This window comes from Seriola lalandi, unplaced genomic scaffold (genome assembly GCF_002814215.2).
Source record: "Seriola lalandi dorsalis isolate HSWRI2012SDOR001 ecotype SW California unplaced genomic scaffold, Sedor1 jcf7180002055008, whole genome shotgun sequence".
In the NCBI taxonomy this organism is placed as follows: Eukaryota; Metazoa; Chordata; class Actinopteri; order Carangiformes; family Carangidae; genus Seriola; species Seriola lalandi.
Genome location: NW_019525551.1, coordinates 1,782,029 through 1,788,181, shown reverse-complemented (window position 1 = coordinate 1,788,181; position 6,153 = coordinate 1,782,029).

The window sequence follows — 6,153 nt, the reverse complement described above, 5'->3', positions numbered from 1 at the left end:
CCTTAGTCACCTGCAACCCACAGCCGCCGGCCTCGCTTTGATCCACACTCTGCTCTCAACAAATATCAAAATGATCTCTGCATTGGTCTGTGTTCTCTGCTCTGTAAAGAGCGAGGCTTAGGAGTAATATTGCTGAGTGTAACAAATACCTTTCTCTCTCTCTGTGGGTAACAAGGAACAGGTGAGGCTCCCAGCTGTCTGAGGCCGCAGTGAGGAGAGCACTTTTCATAACGAAAGACGCACTGCAGAACTACATGTCAGTGACACAATCAGACTGAATCTGCATTAAGACAGAATATCACACTGAATAAGCTGCATTAGTCTGTTGACTTCACTCTGATCATGTCTCCTTAAGAACTGGTGAATAGTCCGTAGGTATAGTCTTCAGTGCAATACGAGTTTGTATGTGTATGTGTGTCTGTTTGCCACACTTGTGGGAGAGCCTCAGCATAGCAATTTCAACTGATCCATACATCCACCAGTTCAGAACCTCCCATACTGTAATAACATATGTGCTGGTATGTGTCATTTTATAACCTGAGAGCTGGAGAAGAGAGCAGAGGATGTGCAGCTCTTCACTCTTTCATCAGAGATTTTGCAACTTAAAATAAGTCAGGGTGCAAAAACATAAAAAATAAAGAATAAATTCATATTTGAAGTCAGATCGTTACTTTTGCAGGATTAGTTGCATTCCTGAAACTGCATTAATTGATTTATTGGACTTTGGAGCACAAAATGAAACAACATTCACATATTATCTCCTTATGAAGTTTATATGTCAAACATGTCAGCAAAGAGTTGCCTATCTTTAACATTATATGTGTTTTTTTAATTTATCTTTTTAGGAAAGACAAGAAAGGTGATATGACACCACACACCACCACACACCACCACACACCACACCACCACAACACACCACCACACACCACCACACCACCACAACACACCACCACACCACCACACACCACCACAACACACCACCACACACCACCACACACCACCACAACACACCACCACACACCACCACACACCACAACACACCACCACAACACACCATCACACACCACAACACACCACACCAACACACCACAACACACCACAACACACCACACCAACACACCATCACACACCACAACACACCACCACAACACACCACACCAACACACCACCACACACCACAACACACCACCACAACACACCACAACACACCACAACACACCACACCAACACACCACCACACACCAAACCACACCACCACAACACACCAAAACACACCACAACACACCACCACAACACACTACAACACAACACACTACAACACAACACAACACACCACCACAACACACCACCACAACACACTACAACACAACACAACACACCACCACAACACACCACCACAAGACACCACACCAACACACCAACACACACCAAACCACACCACCAAAACACACCACAACACACCACCACAACACACTACAACACAACACACCACAACACACCACACACCACCAAATACCACCACAACACAGCACACAACAACACACCACACACCACCACACACCACCACAACACAGCACACCACCACAACACACCACACACCACCACGACACACCACAATACACCACCACAACACAACACAACGCAACACACCACACCACCACGACACACCAAACCACACACCATGTATATGTATATATACATATACAAGATAAGAAAAAAGAAAGAGGACAAAACAAAAACACAAAGAGAAAACACATATTTCCTTTTTTTTTCTCTGTTTCCCCAATGACCAAAATCAATTTATCAAAAATATTTTTCATTCTGTCAAATACTTCTGTCTTCATGTGGGAGTGATGTATAGTCCAGTCTCTTGGCCCACTGTCTTCATGTGATGAAAGTTCACCAGTGGAAAATCTTGTCTTTGTCAACAGCTTTGTTGTATTATGGCAATGATAGCAACAGGGATAAAGGGAACAAACAAGCATGTCTAGCACTTGGCCACTCTCACAGGGTGCTGGCAAGGTTACATGTGTTTTCTACTCTAAATTTAGAAACAATAATCAATCAGCCTGAACCATCTGGGCTAGTCAACTTTGGAGCAAAGCTACTACGGAGAACTTGGATGAAGTGCATGGTTCTCTAGTTATAGGATAGTCTCTCTAAGCATCATGTCAGCTGGTCTCGAATCAGCATTGCCTTAGCCGCGTGCGAGAGTGTGTGCGTGCGTGTGTGTGTGTGTGTGTGTGTGCGTGTGTGTGTGTGTGTGTGTGTGTGTGTGTGTGTGTGTGTTGTTCTGACAGTGTGCCCCAATCTCCCAATTGTGGTTTTGCATGTACGGGGAATGACTGTACAGACTGTATGGTGACAGACATCAATTACACTGTGACTTTGCAGAATGGCCTGGCTGCACCATCATCATTCTGGAATAGGGAGAAAAACACCCTGTTTTTTTTGTATTTTTCTAAACCAATCACAATCGTCTTGGGCGGTACTTAGCCTAGGATGCAGCGATGGTGCCCTTTCAAAATAGTGTCAAGGAGGGGGGGTTGTTTGCTGGAACATTTGCACGTTAGGAGCAAATTCTCCACAAAGAAAATGCCACAGAAATGAATAAATTAAAAATATGTCTACTGTGTGAAAGTACAATCCAAATCTTCATCAAAGCTGTCGGTTGCCAGATTGCCAGTTGTTGTTTCCTGTAATGACAGGGATTTAGAAAACAAAACTAGACAGGGAAAGGGGAAAGGGAAGAGAATGGCAGGTTTTATACCCACAGTCTACATCCGGTGGGTCAGACTACAGCCACACTAACACTCTGTGAGGCTGTGGTCGTCTGAGCTAAACGCTAACACCAGGATGCTAAGATGCTGATGTTTAGTAGGTACAATGATTACTATATTAGTTTAGTCTATTAGCATGCTAACATTTGCATGTATTTATTGAATTTGGTCATAAACGACATCTGTCAAATTTAGATTTTGACCTGATGAAAAGTCAGATGATCCTTAAAGTTAGTACAGTTCGTCCTTAGGGGAAGATAAATGTGTGAACCAAATTTCATGACAATCCATCAAAAAGTTCAAACATAAATCTTATCATGTTGCTAAAGGAAAAATCAAGGGATCACCAGAGTCAGTTGAACTTATCCTCTGAGGACCATGAATAGCTGAACAACATATTATCTAGTACTTACATATTTTAGTCTGGTTCTTACAACACGGCAGAAATCAAAAGTGTTCATAGATGCTCCAAATTGTCACTCTTGAAGGTGAGGTGAAAAGCCGGCCGTCACAAAGATGGGGAAGATGTGAAACTGTATAAGTCAGTGGTTCTCAACCCGTGGGCCGACAGATCAGTTGCAAAACAGTACAATTTTGGTGAAGTGATGTAATTATATCAAACATGAAGATGAAAATATAAATAATGTTTTGAAATGAGTGGAAGGAGTCTCTCGTGCTTCAACTCCTCCACTAGTGGAGATCGGTGCTCTCCATAGACTGTATATAAAATGGATGTCAAATCTGGTACTGGAAAATGAAGCCAATACAAAAGTGACTTAAACCTGCATTCTATCTAATGACCATCAGGGGGCGACTCCACTGGCTGCAAAAAACCCTACTTCTCACTTCAATTATTACTTCATTAGAATATTATTATTCAAGTCTTCTTCAACACAACAGTATCATTCACTTTTGCACTTTAATGATTAGATGCAAATGACCAACGTTTCGACGTGCACTGCGTCTTATTCAGAGTCAAACAACAATGGCAAAGATTTAAAAAAAAATGTAAATAACCTCCTCCAGGTGTAGAAAATCCCTCAATGATTTTGAATGTTTTAAAGGTGTAATGTGTAAGATCGTGCCACTTGCTCCACCTCTTCACCCTGTCCAGTTAGTCATGTTGTTGTTTTCCCCATGTTCCTTATAATTTATTATTCATATGTGCAGGTATTGTTGATAGCTAAAATTGTAGAGAGCACTGAAACAAATCATGAGTAGTTGTTATAACAAAAGTATGTTTTTATTCACCTATAAAAATATGAAGGCGAGGAGATACTGCATGACACATGGGTGTCAGGCTACAGCAGCATGAGGAAGGGATGATGACATCATCACAAAGGCAGAATCAGAAATAACAATAAAAAGTTAAAATACTGCAACAGTCAAAAAAATAAATATACATAGATACACATATTCAAAAACTAAAACAATGAAAAAAACTATGTACAAAAGTGTTGACAAAACTCCTGCTGAGCAGGATGTGCAAAAGATGACAGTACAGACAATATGTGTTCTGTGCAGGGATAATACTCTGAGGTGTTACTGTAATGTGGTTGTTGATGGTTGATGAGGCCGGACGCAGAAGAAAAGGCAGGTGCTGGTCCATCACTGGGAGGACTGCACTGGAATTCTGGTCCTGATACAGACAAACATGTGATAGGACAATTAGTTTAGATCATACAAGTTCTTTATATTCAAACATGTTAGGTCTGTTGTGTGTGTATAATAAATAGTAAGGATAGATATGAATATGCTAAAATAAATACAGTATTAGGTAGTGGATCCTGAACCCGCTGGTTCTGGATCAAACAGTCTCTTTGTCTTACTTGAAGTTACTGACGCATCTATCTGGACAACAGCCGCAGGAACAGGCTAAATTCTACTACATCACTAAAACGTCCGTCGACATCATCAATCATATATTTAAGCCACTTGTTTTGTCAGATGTTTGTCAGTGCGGTTCGTCATTCGCACTAATGATACTTTTCGCTACAGGCCAACATTAGATGTTACTCACCGGTCTAAAAGAAAAGTTGCAGCTCAGCATCAGGCCGCATCTCTTTACCTGGAGTTCTTCAGGACGGAGATAAAGATCGCTTTCTAGGCGCTTCAGACAGGAGCTATATGAATGTATCATTTGGCCTCAAAAGTGTCATGGGGTCAGATGTGGGGCGCCAACATTCTTGAGATTTTCAAGTGGGCCATGAGTTGGGAAAAGGTTGGGAACTTCTGGTCTAAATATTTGGACAGTAGCACACACTTTCTCCTGGAAACACTGCTGTTCACATGACATGAGACAGAAGCATATCTCTGAGTAACAAATGAAAATCAGTCTGTAACAGTCTGCACCCAGTCATGTTAACTGGGTGCAGACTGTGGTCAGGAAGTTACAGGGCTGCAGACGAATAGTCTTTTTTTTCTTAGGAAGGTTCCTAATTGAGTGAAACGACCTGAGCTGGTCTAATTCTCCAAATGCTGAGGAAAGAAGCATAAATGCTATTATCTCCTTTGGAATAGGAAACACTGGACCTCCCTTCATGAAAGGAAAGGAGATATTTCCGTCCCAACCGACCAGAGGCAGATCATCATGTAAGACACTGCTGTTAACTAGGTGAAACCCACAGGTGAACTATGAACATTATGCTGCTGCTGAGAAACGATCAACGTGAAGTTACTGTTGTGGTGTAACCTTCGCTCTGTTTGCATTAGTTCTACCTTTGTAGTGAGAGTTGGTGAACTGTTGTTAAACTGGATGATGAAACTGATATCAACATCCTTATACCATTTGTGAATACAACACCATGAGCACTCGTACCCTCCTCCTGTGAACTTGTCTTTGGTTCTGTGTAACTCTGATTCCCTCAGATGCCTGTTTATAGGCCACTAATTGATGATCGGCTCATCAGGATATTTACTGCCCAACTGGGTAGGTGGTTATTTGGCCTTTTGTTGAGGGCCCTTGATCATCTAATAGTACCATGTCAACTATTTTGACACATCACAGTCTGTATCAGCCATAGCAGCCATGTGTTACTGCGTGGTGTGGTGGTTCTTAACTAAAACCTACAGACTTATAATCAGTGGTGTAACTTCTGTCTCTAGGGGTTTCAATCAAAAGAATGAGTGATGTCATAAAGTAGTGTGGGATCATGGGAGTTGTTGTCTACATCACTATTCCTCCTGGTTTGGATTCTTCAGTGTCAGTGGTTCAGGAAATCAAACAGACCTGGTGATTCTAACCATTAAAAACACTGAATGAAGCAGTTTGACATTTAAAGTCAGTGTTTGAGCGACGCTGTACGGAGGACAGAGACTCAGGGAAGAGTTGGAGCTGAGATTGATGCTAACCTTTGTTCTGATTGTTTCTCTG